The sequence below is a fragment of the Bombus huntii genome, unplaced genomic scaffold (genome assembly GCF_024542735.1).
Source record: "Bombus huntii isolate Logan2020A unplaced genomic scaffold, iyBomHunt1.1 ctg00000194.1, whole genome shotgun sequence".
NCBI lineage: Eukaryota > Metazoa > Arthropoda > Insecta > Hymenoptera > Apidae > Bombus > Bombus huntii.
Window position 1 is genome coordinate 45,540 of NW_026099426.1, and position 22,621 is coordinate 68,160.

Sequence of the window (22,621 nt, forward strand, 5' to 3'; positions counted from 1 at the left end):
TCATTTTCGCCAATAATCTGGTCGAATTTAGTCAAGTAAAATGGTATTGTTTCGTTCAAAAGTTGATTCTTCCTCGCTTCCTTCTTTTCAGGATCCTCCTCCATGCGATAGTAGCAGATAGCTGAAACGTATATGAAACCAACCGTTACATTCATTTGTGTTTTTCCCCCCAAACGAAGAGAAAATAAGTTGTGAAAGAAGGAGTAGCCTCTCATAGTTCCTACAATTTCTTCATTCTCTTTGCTTTCTTCAATATTGCCTCAACAAGTTCCTGTGGTTCACGATACTTGAAATATATACAATGTTACCAGCGTGGAAATTGTCTTGGAAACTTGGAAAATCTTTCAAGAGGAACAACATTGCTAACTGAGATTCGAGAAAGGAAAGGTAAGTAAATCCTTGCTTCTACTTAGAGCTTTTTTATTTACTTCTGACGAGTAAAGTACTGTTATTAAAATTTGATTAAAAGTACCAAGAATGTCGAGATATAAACAACCATTTGTGGAAAGGTCAGGAGAAGCAGAATTATCGAATAAACGTTATATAACTCTTAGTGATTAAGTAGGAGAAGAGAAACGAGAAAAAAGTCTTTTATCTAGGTCTTAATAAAGTATACTATATTTATCTCCATATCAAGAATAACAACAAGATATAAACAGTCTTCTAGAAATTGAGTAAATATTACATAATTACATCTTGAGCAATATTTTGAGTCTTAGCTTTTGCTTAATCATTATAATAATCTTAAATATCTGTAAATTCTTCACAGACTCTTTGCATCTTCTATACAGGTATCTCATGATCATGTGATAACACACAGGAAGAAAGAATAGAGGAAAAAACAGCGTAAGAAAAAGTTGCGTAAGAGTATCGTCGCACTACATCATTCGACAATTGATGCACGTCATGGCGATCGTCACGGTTTAAAGCAGGCCATCAAAAACACGTTTGTTATCGTACGGAAAAATCTGCGACGTTCCAGCTGTTCAGGTGCATCGAATTGTGAATCATCGGCGGTACGAAGCAAGGCGAGGGGCGTAAATAGAGAAAGAAGAGAAGAGAAGGATTCGCATAAATGATAAAATATAATCGTTCGTTCCTCGTCGATGGCGGATGGATGGCTTTAATCGTGGACGATATCGATACGATTATATTTTATACATTTGAAACAAATATAAAAGACGAGCAAAAACCAGAGATACGATCGTTATGATATTATTCAATCGGTAGCCTATTTACCTCGTTTTTTGTTCACCTTCGGTGTCTAGTAATAATTTTTCGATTCGACTGGCGTGACGTTACGTTGGCGGTGTAAAAACACGATTTTAAACACCTGCGGATAGTTGCATGAGTTTCGAGCGATTCCATTCCCTTCGATTTATATTTATGCGATCAACGCGCGGATCGTTAACGCATTATGCAGACAGCAGATGTTACGTAATCACACATATCGTAATTGGAAATTAGTAACGTTATCGCGTACCAGGATCTTCCTGTCTTTGATCATCGAGTAACACCTCGTTGTCCTCGCTCCTTCCGCGGATAACCAGCGTTTATCATATAGAGACAGGGATTTGCAAAGAATAAAAGTTGTAGAACGTTGAAAGGCGTTGAGAGAAACGTGATGTTATCCCGTTATTCGTTAACGCAACGCAGTTAAAAAAAATCCCGTAGGAAGATTACGATAATAGATAACCTGAGTCGAGTGTTTGTCGGGGCATCTAAAAGATTCTTTCGAGTTGAGCGTCTGAGATTGCAGAGAAGAAAATTTGGAAGCCATCGAATTCGTGATGTCGATAGAAATCTTCAGTTGGAATCGTTGTATCATAACGTAGTCTGCTTATTGTCGATAAGACTTTACTAAACTAAAAGTGACTACTAAAAGTTTCTATCCTCTAAATTCTATCTACGATTCTATAATCTAAAAACTGACTTTTGCAAACAAACTGTAACATTCGCTTAACGGAAAGACATACGTATCTTGTTTGTACTCGTCTTTTCACAATGAATTCTTGAACGTCTGTCTCTGTGGTGAGACAAATGCAAAGTCATCTCATCAGTTACTCACCTTGCTTCAAATTGCTACGATTGCTATCGGTTTGGATACTTGCGATTGTTTCGTTATGGCTATATTAGGCTCTAGGTTGCAAGGTTAGGGTGTTGTCCTGAAGTTCCAGAGGGGCCCCGGCGTCCTTTCGTCTCCGACTCGGCCATCCTGACACTTACACGTCCTCGTGTGTGGCCTGCTGGCTTAGTCTACCCGTCGGGGCTTCCACCACGCAGGCATCGACCCGGCGCTCGTCCTCGGGGCAATGTTTTTCTTCTCGCCGCGATGGACAGCGAGACGCGATGTGTCCCGGCATGTGGCAGTGAAAGCACAACGCTTTTGGTGGTGCAGCCGGTCGGCTTTCCTCCGGGCGTCGAGGGTCCTTCTTCGGTTCCCACTTCGCCCTCTTGCGGCATTCGAATGTCGGATGTCCGTAAATACCGCAGTGGCCACACCTGGTCCAGGGGGCGGGTGACCTGCCTCGTTTGTTTCCGGAGCTCGCTAATGACCTCCACGGCGGGGGCGTTGGCCACTCCGTGTATAGGAAGGGCTTCATTTCTCTTTGGAATTGTTTCACCGACGTGATGTCACTCGTGAGCGCTAGTCGTTTAAAACGTTTGTTCATCGCGCGAGCCCAGCAGATGGAGGGCGGTGGCGGCGAGTACCTCTTCCCTGGTTGAATTTCGCCACTTCGACCCCAGGAGGGTGATGATACGATTTCCGTACGCTCCTGGTGTTTCGCCGTCCCGCGGTAGTTCCTCGGCTACCTTGATTAGCGACGCGGCTGCTACTTCTTAGCCACCGAAGTGCGCGGCGAATTGTTCCTTAAAATCTGGCCAGGTGAGCTCGTCGCCGTCCATTATCTGCGTAAGCCAATACGCTGCCAGACCCTCTAGGGCACGGTTTAGGGCAGAATACAGTGCGCTGTTTTTCAGGGGGTGGTCCCTCATGAGCAGGCCGAGCTCGAGTCACATTCCGAGTCCGAGCTCGAGGCGCCCTCCCGGGCAGGGCTCGCGGGAGATTGCGATTCCGTGTTGGAGTTCTCCATCGTCCGGTCGCGGGTGGGGTACCTTTATTGTCGATAGTGACACTAGTGACGAGGGCCTCAGGCTTGATAACGAATCCGCGGCCAACGGGAGGACTATCATATAAAGAGCAACAGGATACACGAAATAATATAATTCTGACTAGGACAACATAAACGCAAGAAGTGTTGATATTGAAAAAAATATTTAATTTTGTATATAAATATTTTCATATTTAAAAAAGTTTCCGGAAGCAGGAAGATTTACAAACAAATAATATCATAAACCGAATGTTTCATGATCCTTTTCTAATTAGAGTGTGTGACAGCATGTGAGAACGTTTCTTAAAAATATGACTTATTGCAATTACTTAATCGCAATTATAAACGATTAAGACCTTCTCACAACGAGGCAATCTATCCAAAGTATAAAACTCGTTATACTTGATGAGAAAACAAATCTCTACTTAGGTTTCATTTCGTTTCATCGCGTTCATAAAAAGTGAATTTGTATGAACACATCGTGCAATTTAGTAATTAGGACCGTTGATCTCGCTGCAACATAGATGGATAGAAAAAAGCCATTTAAAATGATACAACGTCGGGAAGACAATTATGAAAATTATAAATGGAACACGAGATAAAATTGTTTAAGATTAATTCTTCTTTTTTTCTTTTTTTTTTAATCGCGAGTGTTTGCAAACGAAGTTTCAATCTGTTTACAATGATAGCAATGAGAGGAGGATGTCTATGAAAGTTATAAATGCGATATTGAATAACATTTCTGCGAGTGGGTTTGTTTTTCGTTACAAATGTTTTTTAAACGAATCTGCAATCTGTTGGAAACTACGGAACAGTAACGGGACGACTGATAGGGAAATAAAAAAGATCGCGTTTTATTTGAACAGACAAATCTTTGAAATCTATTCGAAAGTCTATTTGAAATGGTACGAGCTCGAAAAGAACGGTGAATACTATAGAAGAAGGATTAATTAAAATTCTTATTAATCTGTACGCTTTGTATATTAAATACCTTGATCGATGCCAAGATAACAAATTATTATACAAAACAGTGAAGTATCCACGTCTGACATTAATATTGAGTATTACCATTACTGTAATTTAATTTTTAACCGATCCTGAAAATTCCTTAGAACGTAAAAAGTATAAAATGTTACTGTGCATTTCAAGATTAAATGCACTGTAATTTAGAAACAGTTATGAAGCGGAAACAAATAATTTATTCAGAATAAGAATTCTACGTAATCATGTTAAAAAAAAAAACGTACTTATAACGCGTTTAAACTCCAAATATGTAAAGACAATAAGGGAAAAAAATTAAACGCAGAATCGTATTTTTTGTAAATTCACACAAGATTTTATCCAAAAAAAAAATTAAGATTTTTTGAAGAACGTACAAGAACAATAAAAAAGGGATGTTAAATACAAAAAATAGATTAAAATTTAGATTATGAAATATAAAAAAAATGATATTGCATAATTTACAATTATTTTCGATAGCTTACGTCAGTATGTTGGAGTGTAAACTATAAAATATTCAAAAACTGATACCATTTAGACATAATTTAGAAAAACAATAAATTGCGGAAACCGATAGTTAAAACTCGATACGATCGATACTCCAAAACTCTAATCCTAATAATTACTCAGCAATAATAACCGATAATTCATGTTGATTAATGTTTGAACTCCGTTTTTTTTCTGTATGTGTATACAAATTTTGTACAGTTTGATAAAGCGAAATTAAATTATCATCTTTTTGTACTACTTCAAACATTGAGATTTGTCATCTTCAAGGTCGATCACACATAGTTTCAGATTGCGGAGTTGCAAGGGTAATTAATTTTGCAATCGGTTTTCCTTTGATATAGATGTGAATACAAATAGCCATTGATTGACAATATACCGAAGCAATTCTAGTTTAATTTGAAGTCATCGATCCTTTGATATTTTTGGAAGAATAGTAAAAGTACAGAGAAAACAAGAAAAAATGGCGTTAACTAAAAGATAACTCCAATGTATCTCATAAATATTATCTATATATCATTTGTAAGATGTAAGTGACCAAGATATCGAATTATACAAAAATTGTATGTAATGATTAATACTTGAACGTTACTTACATTTATGTACATGAAAATTTGATCTTTTATTAACTAAGTTATTGATCGACAAAATGACTTCCTACATAATTCTCCGCCTGAACTGAAATGCATATCTTTTTTTACGCAAGCCTTATGTGTAGCTAGCAACGAGCAAACAGATTAATTACTTTACACACGGTCGTATCTTGTTTGCTGTAGGCGAGTTCTCTCGTGTAATCAACGAAGTACTCAACTTTAAAGCGATAACAGAAGAACATTATTGTATCGATAAAAATCATGCTTTTTTCAAAGAAATATGTAACTCGTATTTTTTTTAAAGCAACCCTCATAATGTATTGAATAAAATAATCATACATTTTTTTTTGTTCAACATTTGTAAAATACGATATTATCAAGATCACCAAGGAGGTAATCTTCAATTCTTAATGAATATAATAAAAAACATAATTAATGATTGTTTGATGGTTTTATTATTATCTCTATAATACAAAAGCACAACATCGTGTCAACAGTTTATATAGTTCGTATGTTTCTGTAGGAATACACAAATAATAGTTCTCTATCACAACGTAATCTAAAGGGAAAACCCTAACTAAATGACAAAAATATCGGTAATAACTGGAACTAATGAATGTTAAAAGCAATCAGTATATTCCGTACAAACTTCCATCAACACGATTCGTTCTTCATTCTCTCAACACACTAAGACCGCAATCTTTAAACGCTTATAAAACCATAAGCAATCGTGAAGTTTAGAATTCGCTAACTGGGCGTCTCTCAATCCAGTTTTTGATCTTGGGCAGAAGGAGGACCTTTTTCTCCAGCAGCTTCAGATTCTCGTAATTCTCGATCAGATCAGACTTGTACATAAAGTTCAAATAATCGAGCAGAGCAACGAATGTTAAATCAGCCCAAGAGAGAGTACCATCGTAGAAGTAGCCGTCATTTTCCTTCACTTGCTGGTCCAAACGTTCTAAAATGAACAGCAGCGTCTCTTCAGCAGCCTTGCGTTTTGCAGCTTTGACCTTCTCGTCCTCCTCATAGTGGAAGGCGGCAATTTCTGAAAATTTGTTTTCAGTTAAATACTATTCGCTAATGTTATACTAATTTGAATACAGTGTTGTGCGAAATTTAAATGATACTGAAGATAGAATTACAATCCTTTTTAATCCTTTGTCTTGTATTGTTGACATACGTGTATCGTTCGATTAAATCATATATTAAATCGGATTTCAACTAATAAATACCTGAACAGATATGTACTATCTGTTATCAAGATTCTCATAAGATTTATGCAAAACAGCACTGGATACTCACTATGACGAATATCATGAATAGTATCAACAGTGGCATCAATATGAAGATCTGCCCAGTCAGTCTTTCCAGCTAAGTCATATTGTTTGGCTAAGTAACGGCAAATAGCTGTAGACTGAGCAACCTTCCTTCTATCAGCTACGAGCATAGGAAGCTGGCCATAAGGAGTCACTAAAAACATACAACTAATAGAATCAAAGATTCTATCGAACAAACAGATTATGATGCTTCTTAAATATCTAGCTTCCTGTTATCTGTTTTGGAAAGATATAATTTAATTTATTGATAATTTATCAGCAAACAAAGGGCATTGTCTCCTTAACAATACCTATTGTTCTCCCACATATCTTATAGAGCAATGGAGAGTAAACAATAATATCTGTTATACTCTGCATAATTGTGTTCTACTTTATTTAGCTACTTTAGTTAAATTAGGAAAGATGAGATTTAAGAAACAGAATTTCTTTAAATTTTAAGCTTACAGGGCTTTATTTCTGGCCAGACGTCCTTTTTGATACGTTCATCTTCAAATGGAATACTAGCATAGCTGAAGAAGAACGGATTGGTTCTGCCAATGCCGTAACTGGGAAGTAAGTCAATTTATAGAGCGGCATCTTCCTGGAAGTATAATATATACAAAGTAAAAACAAAGAATCATTGATGACAAGAATTATATTATTACAAATTATGAAGTATAAGACAATTTAAGTAAAAAGCATCAACTACTAACTACTCGCATAGCTATTTGTATCTTTATATTTTAATATAGCTTAGATATAAAAAGAATATTATTTTTGGATGTAATAATGTATAAACTTGCGCCAAATATTATAACAAAATATTGCACTTTCTATTTAAGTAGGATAGACATATTACCGGCATTTATTTTTTCTTTCTATAGCAATGAAATTGTTTATAAAAAAGTTTATAAGAAAACTATCAATTAATGCAAACAACGCATTTCAAAATATTAATTACATTCGCACGATTCGTTATCTCTAGTATTAATTTAACCATATGGTTCTATACACCCAAGACCCTCTAACAGTAATTTAGTACCATTACTAGTCGTATGTACAATGTATGTTTGTATACAACTTTCGTAACTACAAAACATTCAGCATGATTATATATTCTTCCAAACTTAAGAAACATTTTCTAATTGCATACTTAAATTTATCGATCAATTATAAACATATGATAACATTTATTTCTTTCAACTACTAATTTTCAAATCCTCTGCTGTTCCGTTAATTGAACGACGCGCCGACTTTTCGTACAAGTATCTTGTATCTTATCTGTATTATTTAGTTATCAATACAGAAGAAACATTTTCTAATTGTATACTTAAATTTATCGATCAATTATGAACATGTAATAACATTTATTTCTTTCAACTACTAATTTTTAAATCATCTGCTGTTCGGTTAATTGAAGGATGTCGGCTTTCTGTAGAAGTATTTCATATTTATTATTTAATTATGAATAAGGAAAAAACATACAAAATATAGTTTTCAAACGGTTTATTATTTATAAAGAGAAACTTTGACTCAGGATATATATACTATATATATACTATTTACTTACAATTTTTTTTTTAAGACTTCAAAGTCGAAACAAGCACAGGAAATTTCCAAGCCGGTTAACAGAAACTTGAATGAGACAAAAATAACCTTTAGATCAATATATGTTCTTCTTCCCCCCTGTTGCTTCCACGTAACTCTTATCCTATTGGTGGAGCTGTGCTGATATGTGAAATTATGACTACATAAAAACATCCGGAAAGACTCATTGAATGATTTTATAGTTTAAGGTTAATAAATTTCCATAAATTAAAGTTGAAAATTTATGAGAACATGTTTTCTGTAACAAAACTTAGTAAAAACAAACTAGTAAGGTTTATAGATTCTTTAATGATTATGTATGTATTCATGAACTAGTTCGATAAACATCGTTCGATAAAACGTCGAACAACACACAACATTGAAGCGCGAAATTTCAAATTCAAGGAAAGATAAATAACAAATATTGCGAACAAATGATATTAAATTTACAATAATCTCATGTAAGAAAAAATAAAAGGGATAAAAGTAGTACAGAAGATAGAAAAATCTATAAAACTGGTGGCTGGGAAATAGAAAATATATAAATTTATGTTATTAGAGTTTAGTACTTCTGTCGATCAATGTGTTACGACCGTTCGCGGAGAGACGCAGTCGCAGTAGCGAGAGGCGTAAATTCTCGCTACGATTCGGTGAATCGACGCCGCGAAGTAGTGGTTCCCCTGTTTCGGTTAAGATAAGAGGTGGTTAAATGAATATGACACAGTATAGTAAGTTATATTTCACCGTTTATTCCAACAACTTATAACGAAGGCAGTTACGCTGGTGCGTATGTACGAGATGAATAAGTGACTGATCTGTGGGTGTGTCCTACCCGGTGGAAGGATATTGACCGTTCGAAAGAAGATAATTTTAGAAACTTCAACCTTTGGAGGTGTTTGTTAATTAAAAATGACAAAACTGGTATTATGTAAAAAAGAGTAATGTGTATCCTGAATCAATGTCGAATGGAAATTAGACAGTTCTATAAAAATAATCCTTCTCACGATTCCACAACTTCATAGCTTAATTAAATACAATTCTTCGGCGATATAATTACAAATACATTTACAGGAATTGTGTAATATGATAAATATCTCGTTAAAGAGATTGAAATCGTAAACTCTAGATTCTAGTATTCTTTCACTTTCATGTTTCCTATGAGCCCTTCAATCGCTAAATATTTTGCAATGAAACACGTATTATTAAACAACATAATCATACTAAATTAATTTAATGTGATTATTTATTATTATTATATAATAACACAGTGATGAAAGAAATAAACTGGTCAAGTAATCTAAGGAACGATAATACGTATCTATGTCAGTGACAGTGAGAAAAATTCAGATATCTGTACTTAAGTGATTACACTTATAAGTATCATTATATATTATATAAATATGATATTTCGAATGGTATCATTTATCACTCATTAAACAAGAGTGTCATATCCAGAGAAATGATTTTACATATCTTAATCTTTGCTTTGATTACGATAGTAATAATTTCTATCAAACTTGATGAGGAAGATACATGAATAATTATCTAAAAGCTGAAAATCTTGGCAAATTCATTTGTACATAAACTAACAGGAGTGAATTTTAAAGATACACTCTGCTCTCAACAATTAAAGCTGTCTTGTCGCAACAAAGTTTCAATAATTTTTTATGGACAACATGGCCCAGTTTGCACAAAGACTAAAAATTTTAACATTAAATTTGGATAAACTATCTTACGATAGAAGGAATGATATATCCTTCATTTTCGCCAATAATCTGGTCGAATTTAGTCAAGTAAAATGGTATTGTTTCGTTCAAAAGTTGATTCTTCCTCGCTTCCTTCTTTTCAGGATCCTCCTCCATGCGATAGTAGCAGATAGCTGAAACGTATATGAAACCAACCGTTACATTCATTTGTGTTTTTCCCCCCAAACGAAGAGAAAATAAGTTGTGAAAGAAGGAGTAGCCTCTCATAGTTCCTACAATTTCTTCATTCTCTTTGCTTTCTTCAATATTGCCTCAACAAGTTCCTGTGGTTCACGATACTTGAAATATATACAATGTTACCAGCGTGGAAATTGTCTTGGAAACTTGGAAAATCTTTCAAGAGGAACAACATTGCTAACTGAGATTCGAGAAAGGAAAGGTAAGTAAATCCTTGCTTCTACTTAGAGCTTTTTTATTTACTTCTGACGAGTAAAGTACTGTTATTAAAATTTGATTAAAAGTACCAAGAATGTCGAGATATAAACAACCATTTGTGGAAAGGTCAGGAGAAGCAGAATTATCGAATAAACGTTATATAACTCTTAGTGATTAAGTAGGAGAAGAGAAACGAGAAAAAAGTCTTTTATCTAGGTCTTAATAAAGTATACTATATTTATCTCCATATCAAGAATAACAACAAGATATAAACAGTCTTCTAGAAATTGAGTAAATATTACATAATTACATCTTGAGCAATATTTTGAGTCTTAGCTTTTGCTTAATCATTATAATAATCTTAAATATCTGTAAATTCTTCACAGACTCTTTGCATCTTCTATACAGGTATCTCATGATCATGTGATAACACACAGGAAGAAAGAATAGAGGAAAAAACAGCGTAAGAAAAAGTTGCGTAAGAGTATCGTCGCACTACATCATTCGACAATTGATGCACGTCATGGCGATCGTCACGGTTTAAAGCAGGCCATCAAAAACACGTTTGTTATCGTACGGAAAAATCTGCGACGTTCCAGCTGTTCAGGTGCATCGAATTGTGAATCATCGGCGGTACGAAGCAAGGCGAGGGGCGTAAATAGAGAAAGAAGAGAAGAGAAGGATTCGCATAAATGATAAAATATAATCGTTCGTTCCTCGTCGATGGCGGATGGATGGCTTTAATCGTGGACGATATCGATACGATTATATTTTATACATTTGAAACAAATATAAAAGACGAGCAAAAACCAGAGATACGATCGTTATGATATTATTCAATCGGTAGCCTATTTACCTCGTTTTTTGTTCACCTTCGGTGTCTAGTAATAATTTTTCGATTCGACTGGCGTGACGTTACGTTGGCGGTGTAAAAACACGATTTTAAACACCTGCGGATAGTTGCATGAGTTTCGAGCGATTCCATTCCCTTCGATTTATATTTATGCGATCAACGCGCGGATCGTTAACGCATTATGCAGACAGCAGATGTTACGTAATCACACATATCGTAATTGGAAATTAGTAACGTTATCGCGTACCAGGATCTTCCTGTCTTTGATCATCGAGTAACACCTCGTTGTCCTCGCTCCTTCCGCGGATAACCAGCGTTTATCATATAGAGACAGGGATTTGCAAAGAATAAAAGTTGTAGAACGTTGAAAGGCGTTGAGAGAAACGTGATGTTATCCCGTTATTCGTTAACGCAACGCAGTTAAAAAAAATCCCGTAGGAAGATTACGATAATAGATAACCTGAGTCGAGTGTTTGTCGGGGCATCTAAAAGATTCTTTCGAGTTGAGCGTCTGAGATTGCAGAGAAGAAAATTTGGAAGCCATCGAATTCGTGATGTCGATAGAAATCTTCAGTTGGAATCGTTGTATCATAACGTAGTCTGCTTATTGTCGATAAGACTTTACTAAACTAAAAGTGACTACTAAAAGTTTCTATCCTCTAAATTCTATCTACGATTCTATAATCTAAAAACTGACTTTTGCAAACAAACTGTAACATTCGCTTAACGGAAAGACATACGTATCTTGTTTGTACTCGTCTTTTCACAATGAATTCTTGAACGTCTGTCTCTGTGGTGAGACAAATGCAAAGTCATCTCATCAGTTACTCACCTTGCTTCAAATTGCTACGATTGCTATCGGTTTGGATACTTGCGATTGTTTCGTTATGGCTATATTAGGCTCTAGGTTGCAAGGTTAGGGTGTTGTCCTGAAGTTCCAGAGGGGCCCCGGCGTCCTTTCGTCTCCGACTCGGCCATCCTGACACTTACACGTCCTCGTGTGTGGCCTGCTGGCTTAGTCTACCCGTCGGGGCTTCCACCACGCAGGCATCGACCCGGCGCTCGTCCTCGGGGCAATGTTTTTCTTCTCGCCGCGATGGACAGCGAGACGCGATGTGTCCCGGCATGTGGCAGTGAAAGCACAACGCTTTTGGTGGTGCAGCCGGTCGGCTTTCCTCCGGGCGTCGAGGGTCCTTCTTCGGTTCCCACTTCGCCCTCTTGCGGCATTCGAATGTCGGATGTCCGTAAATACCGCAGTGGCCACACCTGGTCCAGGGGGCGGGTGACCTGCCTCGTTTGTTTCCGGAGCTCGCTAATGACCTCCACGGCGGGGGCGTTGGCCACTCCGTGTATAGGAAGGGCTTCATTTCTCTTTGGAATTGTTTCACCGACGTGATGTCACTCGTGAGCGCTAGTCGTTTAAAACGTTTGTTCATCGCGCGAGCCCAGCAGATGGAGGGCGGTGGCGGCGAGTACCTCTTCCCTGGTTGAATTTCGCCACTTCGACCCCAGGAGGGTGATGATACGATTTCCGTACGCTCCTGGTGTTTCGCCGTCCCGCGGTAGTTCCTCGGCTACCTTGATTAGCGACGCGGCTGCTACTTCTTAGCCACCGAAGTGCGCGGCGAATTGTTCCTTAAAATCTGGCCAGGTGAGCTCGTCGCCGTCCATTATCTGCGTAAGCCAATACGCTGCCAGACCCTCTAGGGCACGGTTTAGGGCAGAATACAGTGCGCTGTTTTTCAGGGGGTGGTCCCTCATGAGCAGGCCGAGCTCGAGTCACATTCCGAGTCCGAGCTCGAGGCGCCCTCCCGGGCAGGGCTCGCGGGAGATTGCGATTCCGTGTTGGAGTTCTCCATCGTCCGGTCGCGGGTGGGGTACCTTTATTGTCGATAGTGACACTAGTGACGAGGGCCTCAGGCTTGATAACGAATCCGCGGCCAACGGGAGGACTATCATATAAAGAGCAACAGGATACACGAAATAATATAATTCTGACTAGGACAACATAAACGCAAGAAGTGTTGATATTGAAAAAAATATTTAATTTTGTATATAAATATTTTCATATTTAAAAAAGTTTCCGGAAGCAGGAAGATTTACAAACAAATAATATCATAAACCGAATGTTTCATGATCCTTTTCTAATTAGAGTGTGTGACAGCATGTGAGAACGTTTCTTAAAAATATGACTTATTGCAATTACTTAATCGCAATTATAAACGATTAAGACCTTCTCACAACGAGGCAATCTATCCAAAGTATAAAACTCGTTATACTTGATGAGAAAACAAATCTCTACTTAGGTTTCATTTCGCTTCATCGCGTTCATAAAAAGTGAATTTGTATGAACACATCGTGCAATTTAGTAATTAGGACCGTTGATCTCGCTGCAACATAGATGGATAGAAAAAAGCCATTTAAAATGATACAACGTCGGGAAGACAATTATGAAAATTATAAATGGAACACGAGATAAAATTGTTTAAGATTAATTCTTCTTTTTTTCTTTTTTTTTTAATCGCGAGTGTTTGCAAACGAAGTTTCAATCTGTTTACAATGATAGCAATGAGAGGAGGATGTCTATGAAAGTTATAAATGCGATATTGAATAACATTTCTGCGAGTGGGTTTGTTTTTCGTTACAAATGTTTTTTAAACGAATCTGCAATCTGTTGGAAACTACGGAACAGTAACGGGACGACTGATAGGGAAATAAAAAAGATCGCGTTTTATTTGAACAGACAAATCTTTGAAATCTATTCGAAAGTCTATTTGAAATGGTACGAGCTCGAAAAGAACGGTGAATACTATAGAAGAAGGATTAATTAAAATTCTTATTAATCTGTACGCTTTGTATATTAAATACCTTGATCGATGCCAAGATAACAAATTATTATACAAAACAGTGAAGTATCCACGTCTGACATTAATATTGAGTATTACCATTACTGTAATTTAATTTTTAACCGATCCTGAAAATTCCTTAGAACGTAAAAAGTATAAAATGTTACTGTGCATTTCAAGATTAAATGCACTGTAATTTAGAAACAGTTATGAAGCGGAAACAAATAATTTATTCAGAATAAGAATTCTACGTAATCATGTTAAAAAAAAAAACGTACTTATAACGCGTTTAAACTCCAAATATGTAAAGACAATAAGGGAAAAAAATTAAACGCAGAATCGTATTTTTTGTAAATTCACACAAGATTTTATCCAAAAAAAAAATTAAGATTTTTTGAAGAACGTACAAGAACAATAAAAAAGGGATGTTAAATACAAAAAATAGATTAAAATTTAGATTATGAAATATAAAAAAAATGATATTGCATAATTTACAATTATTTTCGATAGCTTACGTCAGTATGTTGGAGTGTAAACTATAAAATATTCAAAAACTGATACCATTTAGACATAATTTAGAAAAACAATAAATTGCGGAAACCGATAGTTAAAACTCGATACGATCGATACTCCAAAACTCTAATCCTAATAATTACTCAGCAATAATAACCGATAATTCATGTTGATTAATGTTTGAACTCCGTTTTTTTTCTGTATGTGTATACAAATTTTGTACAGTTTGATAAAGCGAAATTAAATTATCATCTTTTTGTACTACTTCAAACATTGAGATTTGTCATCTTCAAGGTCGATCACACATAGTTTCAGATTGCGGAGTTGCAAGGGTAATTAATTTTGCAATCGGTTTTCCTTTGATATAGATGTGAATACAAATAGCCATTGATTGACAATATACCGAAGCAATTCTAGTTTAATTTGAAGTCATCGATCCTTTGATATTTTTGGAAGAATAGTAAAAGTACAGAGAAAACAAGAAAAAATGGCGTTAACTAAAAGATAACTCCAATGTATCTCATAAATATTATCTATATATCATTTGTAAGATGTAAGTGACCAAGATATCGAATTATACAAAAATTGTATGTAATGATTAATACTTGAACGTTACTTACATTTATGTACATGAAAATTTGATCTTTTATTAACTAAGTTATTGATCGACAAAATGACTTCCTACATAATTCTCCGCCTGAACTGAAATGCATATCTTTTTTTACGCAAGCCTTATGTGTAGCTAGCAACGAGCAAACAGATTAATTACTTTACACACGGTCGTATCTTGTTTGCTGTAGGCGAGTTCTCTCGTGTAATCAACGAAGTACTCAACTTTAAAGCGATAACAGAAGAACATTATTGTATCGATAAAAATCATGCTTTTTTCAAAGAAATATGTAACTCGTATTTTTTTTAAAGCAACCCTCATAATGTATTGAATAAAATAATCATACATTTTTTTTTGTTCAACATTTGTAAAATACGATATTATCAAGATCACCAAGGAGGTAATCTTCAATTCTTAATGAATATAATAAAAAACATAATTAATGATTGTTTGATGGTTTTATTATTATCTCTATAATACAAAAGCACAACATCGTGTCAACAGTTTATATAGTTCGTATGTTTCTGTAGGAATACACAAATAATAGTTCTCTATCACAACGTAATCTAAAGGGAAAACCCTAACTAAATGACAAAAATATCGGTAATAACTGGAACTAATGAATGTTAAAAGCAATCAGTATATTCCGTACAAACTTCCATCAACACGATTCGTTCTTCATTCTCTCAACACACTAAGACCGCAATCTTTAAACGCTTATAAAACCATAAGCAATCGTGAAGTTTAGAATTCGCTAACTGGGCGTCTCTCAATCCAGTTTTTGATCTTGGGCAGAAGGAGGACCTTTTTCTCCAGCAGCTTCAGATTCTCGTAATTCTCGATCAGATCAGACTTGTACATAAAGTTCAAATAATCGAGCAGAGCAACGAATGTTAAATCAGCCCAAGAGAGAGTACCATCGTAGAAGTAGCCGTCATTTTCCTTCACTTGCTGGTCCAAACGTTCTAAAATGAACAGCAGCGTCTCTTCAGCAGCCTTGCGTTTTGCAGCTTTGACCTTCTCGTCCTCCTCATAGTGGAAGGCGGCAATTTCTGAAAATTTGTTTTCAGTTAAATACTATTCGCTAATGTTATACTAATTTGAATACAGTGTTGTGCGAAATTTAAATGATACTGAAGATAGAATTACAATCCTTTTTAATCCTTTGTCTTGTATTGTTGACATACGTGTATCGTTCGATTAAATCATATATTAAATCGGATTTCAACTAATAAATACCTGAACAGATATGTACTATCTGTTATCAAGATTCTCATAAGATTTATGCAAAACAGCACTGGATACTCACTATGACGAATATCATGAATAGTATCAACAGTGGCATCAATATGAAGATCTGCCCAGTCAGTCTTTCCAGCTAAGTCATATTGTTTGGCTAAGTAACGGCAAATAGCTGTAGACTGAGCAACCTTCCTTCTATCAGCTACGAGCATAGGAAGCTGGCCATAAGGAGTCACTAAAAACATACAACTAATAGAATCAAAGATTCTATCGAACAAACAGATTATGATGCTTCTTAAATATCTAGCTTCCTGTTATCTGTTTTGGAAAGATATAATTTAATTTATTGATAATTTATCAGCAAACAAAGGGCATTGTCTCCTTAACAATACCTATTGTTCTCCCACATATCTTATAGAGCAATGGAGAGTAAACAATAATATCTGTTATACTCTGCATAATTGTGTTCTACTTTATTTAGCTACTTTAGTTAAATTAGGAAAGATGAGATTTAAGAAACAGAATTTCTTTAAATTTTAAGCTTACAGGGCTTTATTTCTGGCCAGACGTCCTTTTTGATACGTTCATCTTCAAATGGAATACTAGCATAGCTGAAGAAGAACGGATTGGTTCTGCCAATGCCGTAACTGGGAAGTAAGTCAATTTATAGAGCGGCATCTTCCTGGAAGTATAATATATACAAAGTAAAAACAAAGAATCATTGATGACAAGAATTATATTATTACAAATTATGAAGTATAAGACAATTTAAGTAAAAAGCATCAACTACTAACTACTCGCATAGCTATTTGTATCTTTATATTTTAATATAGCTTAGATATAAAAAGAATATTATTTTTGGATGTAATAATGTATAAACTTGCGCCAAATATTATAACAAAATATTGCACTTTCTATTTAAGTAGGATAGACATATTACCGGCATTTATTTTTTCTTTCTATAGCAATGAAATTGTTTATAAAAAAGTTTATAAGAAAACTATCAATTAATGCAAACAACGCATTTCAAAATATTAATTACATTCGCACGATTCGTTATCTCTAGTATTAATTTAACCATATGGTTCTATACACCCAAGACCCTCTAACAGTAATTTAGTACCATTACTAGTCGTATGTACAATGTATGTTTGTATACAACTTTCGTAACTACAAAACATTCAGCATGATTATATATTCTTCCAAACTTAAGAAACATTTTCTAATTGCATACTTAAATTTATCGATCAATTATAAACATATGATAACATTTATTTCTTTCAACTACTAATTTTCAAATCCTCTGCTGTTCCGTTAATTGAACGACGCGCCGACTTTTCGTACAAGTATCTTGTATCTTATCTGTATTATTTAGTTATCAATACAGAAGAAACATTTTCTAATTGTATACTTAAATTTATCGATCAATTATGAACATGTAATAACATTTATTTCTTTCAACTACTAATTTTTAAATCATCTGCTGTTCGGTTAATTGAAGGATGTCGGCTTTCTGTAGAAGTATTTCATATTTATTATTTAATTATGAATAAGGAAAAAACATACAAAATATAGTTTTCAAACGGTTTATTATTTATAAAGAGAAACTTTGACTCAGGATATATATACTATATATATACTATTTACTTACAATTTTTTTTTTAAGACTTCAAAGTCGAAACAAGCACAGGAAATTTCCAAGCCGGTTAACAGAAACTTGAATGAGACAAAAATAACCTTTAGATCAATATATGTTCTTCTTCCCCCCTGTTGCTTCCACGTAACTCTTATCCTATTGGTGGAGCTGTGCTGATATGTGAAATTATGACTACATAAAAACATCCGGAAAGACTCATTGAATGATTTTATAGTTTAAGGTTAATAAATTTCCATAAATTAAAGTTGAAAATTTATGAGAACATGTTTTCTGTAACAAAACTTAGTAAAAACAAACTAGTAAGGTTTATAGATTCTTTAATGATTATGTATGTATTCATGAACTAGTTCGATAAACATCGTTCGATAAAACGTCGAACAACACACAACATTGAAGCGCGAAATTTCAAATTCAAGGAAAGATAAATAACAAATATTGCGAACAAATGATATTAAATTTACAATAATCTCATGTAAGAAAAAATAAAAGGGATAAAAGTAGTACAGAAGATAGAAAAATCTATAAAACTGGTGGCTGGGAAATAGAAAATATATAAATTTATGTTATTAGAGTTTAGTACTTCTGTCGATCAATGTGTTACGACCGTTCGCGGAGAGACGCAGTCGCAGTAGCGAGAGGCGTAAATTCTCGCTACGATTCGGTGAATCGACGCCGCGAAGTAGTGGTTCCCCTGTTTCGGTTAAGATAAGAGGTGGTTAAATGAATATGACACAGTATAGTAAGTTATATTTCACCGTTTATTCCAACAACTTATAACGAAGGCAGTTACGCTGGTGCGTATGTACGAGATGAATAAGTGACTGATCTGTGGGTGTGTCCTACCCGGTGGAAGGATATTGACCGTTCGAAAGAAGATAATTTTAGAAACTTCAACCTTTGGAGGTGTTTGTTAATTAAAAATGACAAAACTGGTATTATGTAAAAAAGAGTAATGTGTATCCTGAATCAATGTCGAATGGAAATTAGACAGTTCTATAAAAATAATCCTTCTCACGATTCCACAACTTCATAGCTTAATTAAATACAATTCTTCGGCGATATAATTACAAATACATTTACAGGAATTGTGTAATATGATAAATATCTCGTTAAAGAGATTGAAATCGTAAACTCTAGATTCTAGTATTCTTTCACTTTCATGTTTCCTATGAGCCCTTCAATCGCTAAATATTTTGCAATGAAACACGTATTATTAAACAACATAATCATACTAAATTAATTTAATGTGATTATTTATTATTATTATATAATAACACAGTGATGAAAGAAATAAACTGGTCAAGTAATCTAAGGAACGATAATACGTATCTATGTCAGTGACAGTGAGAAAAATTCAGATATCTGTACTTAAGTGATTACACTTATAAGTATCATTATATATTATATAAATATGATATTTCGAATGGTATCATTTATCACTCATTAAACAAGAGTGTCATATCCAGAGAAATGATTTTACATATCTTAATCTTTGCTTTGATTACGATAGTAATAATTTCTATCAAACTTGATGAGGAAGATACATGAATAATTATCTAAAAGCTGAAAATCTTGGCAAATTCATTTGTACATAAACTAACAGGAGTGAATTTTAAAGATACACTCTGCTCTCAACAATTAAAGCTGTCTTGTCGCAACAAAGTTTCAATAATTTTTTATGGACAACATGGCCCAGTTTGCACAAAGACTAAAAATTTTAACATTAAATTTGGATAAACTATCTTACGATAGAAGGAATGATATATCCTTCATTTTCGCCAATAATCTGGTCGAATTTAGTCAAGTAAAATGGTATTGTTTCGTTCAAAAGTTGATTCTTCCTCGCTTCCTTCTTTTCAGGATCCTCCTCCATGCGATAGTAGCAGATAGCTGAAACGTATATGAAACCAACCGTTACATTCATTTGTGTTTTTCCCCCCAAACGAAGAGAAAATAAGTTGTGAAAGAAGGAGTAGCCTCTCATAGTTCCTACAATTTCTTCATTCTCTTTGCTTTCTTCAATATTGCCTCAACAAGTTCCTGTGGTTCACGATACTTGAAATATATACAATGTTACCAGCGTGGAAATTGTCTTGGAAACTTGGAAAATCTTTCAAGAGGAACAACATTGCTAACTGAGATTCGAGAAAGGAAAGGTAAGTAAATCCTTGCTTCTACTTAGAGCTTTTTTATTTACTTCTGACGAGTAAAGTACTGTTATTAAAATTTGATTAAAAGTACCAAGAATGTCGAGATATAAACAACCATTTGTGGAAAGGTCAGGAGAAGCAGAATTATCGAATAAACGTTATATAACTCTTAGTGATTAAGTAGGAGAAGAGAAACGAGAAAAAAGTCTTTTATCTAGGTCTTAATAAAGTATACTATATTTATCTCCATATCAAGAATAACAACAAGATATAAACAGTCTTCTAGAAATTGAGTAAATATTACATAATTACATCTTGAGCAATATTTTGAGTCTTAGCTTTTGCTTAATCATTATAATAATCTTAAATATCTGTAAATTCTTCACAGACTCTTTGCATCTTCTATACAGGTATCTCATGATCATGTGATAACACACAGGAAGAAAGAATAGAGGAAAAAACAGCGTAAGAAAAAGTTGCGTAAGAGTATCGTCGCACTACATCATTCGACAATTGATGCACGTCATGGCGATCGTCACGGTTTAAAGCAGGCCATCAAAAACACGTTTGTTATCGTACGGAAAAATCTGCGACGTTCCAGCTGTTCAGGTGCATCGAATTGTGAATCATCGGCGGTACGAAGCAAGGCGAGGGGCGTAAATAGAGAAAGAAGAGAAGAGAAGGATTCGCATAAATGATAAAATATAATCGTTCGTTCCTCGTCGATGGCGGATGGATGGCTTTAATCGTGGACGATATCGATACGATTATATTTTATACATTTGAAACAAATATAAAAGACGAGCAAAAACCAGAGATACGATCGTTATGATATTATTCAATCGGTAGCCTATTTACCTCGTTTTTTGTTCACCTTCGGTGTCTAGTAATAATTTTTCGATTCGACTGGCGTGACGTTACGTTGGCGGTGTAAAAACACGATTTTAAACACCTGCGGATAGTTGCATGAGTTTCGAGCGATTCCATTCCCTTCGATTTATATTTATGCGATCAACGCGCGGATCGTTAACGCATTATGCAGACAGCAGATGTTACGTAATCACACATATCGTAATTGGAAATTAGTAACGTTATCGCGTACCAGGATCTTCCTGTCTTTGATCATCGAGTAACACCTCGTTGTCCTCGCTCCTTCCGCGGATAACCAGCGTTTATCATATAGAGACAGGGATTTGCAAAGAATAAAAGTTGTAGAACGTTGAAAGGCGTTGAGAGAAACGTGATGTTATCCCGTTATTCGTTAACGCAACGCAGTTAAAAAAAATCCCGTAGGAAGATTACGATAATAGATAACCTGAGTCGAGTGTTTGTCGGGGCATCTAAAAGATTCTTTCGAGTTGAGCGTCTGAGATTGCAGAGAAGAAAATTTGGAAGCCATCGAATTCGTGATGTCGATAGAAATCTTCAGTTGGAATCGTTGTATCATAACGTAGTCTGCTTATTGTCGATAAGACTTTACTAAACTAAAAGTGACTACTAAAAGTTTCTATCCTCTAAATTCTATCTACGATTCTATAATCTAAAAACTGACTTTTGCAAACAAACTGTAACATTCGCTTAACGGAAAGACATACGTATCTTGTTTGTACTCGTCTTTTCACAATGAATTCTTGAACGTCTGTCTCTGTGGTGAGACAAATGCAAAGTCATCTCATCAGTTACTCACCTTGCTTCAAATTGCTACGATTGCTATCGGTTTGGATACTTGCGATTGTTTCGTTATGGCTATATTAGGCTCTAGGTTGCAAGGTTAGGGTGTTGTCCTGAAGTTCCAGAGGGGCCCCGGCGTCCTTTCGTCTCCGACTCGGCCATCCTGACACTTACACGTCCTCGTGTGTGGCCTGCTGGCTTAGTCTACCCGTCGGGGCTTCCACCACGCAGGCATCGACCCGGCGCTCGTCCTCGGGGCAATGTTTTTCTTCTCGCCGCGATGGACAGCGAGACGCGATGTGTCCCGGCATGTGGCAGTGAAAGCACAACGCTTTTGGTGGTGCAGCCGGTCGGCTTTCCTCCGGGCGTCGAGGGTCCTTCTTCGGTTCCCACTTCGCCCTCTTGCGGCATTCGAATGTCGGATGTCCGTAAATACCGCAGTGGCCACACCTGGTCCAGGGGGCGGGTGACCTGCCTCGTTTGTTTCCGGAGCTCGCTAATGACCTCCACGGCGGGGGCGTTGGCCACTCCGTGTATAGGAAGGGCTTCATTTCTCTTTGGAATTGTTTCACCGACGTGATGTCACTCGTGAGCGCTAGTCGTTTAAAACGTTTGTTCATCGCGCGAGCCCAGCAGATGGAGGGCGGTGGCGGCGAGTACCTCTTCCCTGGTTGAATTTCGCCACTTCGACCCCAGGAGGGTGATGATACGATTTCCGTACGCTCCTGGTGTTTCGCCGTCCCGCGGTAGTTCCTCGGCTACCTTGATTAGCGACGCGGCTGCTACTTCTTAGCCACCGAAGTGCGCGGCGAATTGTTCCTTA

General features: G+C 35.8%; 3 long non-coding RNA genes and 2 pseudogenes across 3 annotated transcripts; 3 read left to right on the top strand and 2 right to left on the bottom strand.

Annotated features, from left to right (window-relative positions):
* The first annotated feature begins 2,672 nt into the window (after nt 1-2,672).
* LOC126877589 (uncharacterized) lies at nt 2,673-5,654 on the top strand. Its single transcript, XR_007695161.1, has 2 exons — nt 2,673-2,887; nt 2,983-5,654. It is a non-coding gene; the product is annotated as an uncharacterized LOC126877589 (long non-coding RNA).
* LOC126877584 (glutathione S-transferase-like) lies at nt 5,645-7,129 on the bottom strand (annotated as a pseudogene).
* LOC126877591 (uncharacterized) lies at nt 6,682-17,002 on the top strand. The gene is made up of 2 exons (XR_007695163.1): nt 6,682-6,876; nt 16,749-17,002. It is a non-coding gene; the product is annotated as an uncharacterized LOC126877591 (long non-coding RNA).
* Nucleotides 12,546-15,527, top strand: LOC126877590 (uncharacterized). The gene is made up of 2 exons (XR_007695162.1): nt 12,546-12,760; nt 12,856-15,527. It is a non-coding gene; the product is annotated as an uncharacterized LOC126877590 (long non-coding RNA).
* On the bottom strand, nt 15,518-17,002 carry LOC126877585 (glutathione S-transferase-like; annotated as a pseudogene).
* Nucleotides 17,003-22,621: the final 5,619 nt, after the last annotated feature.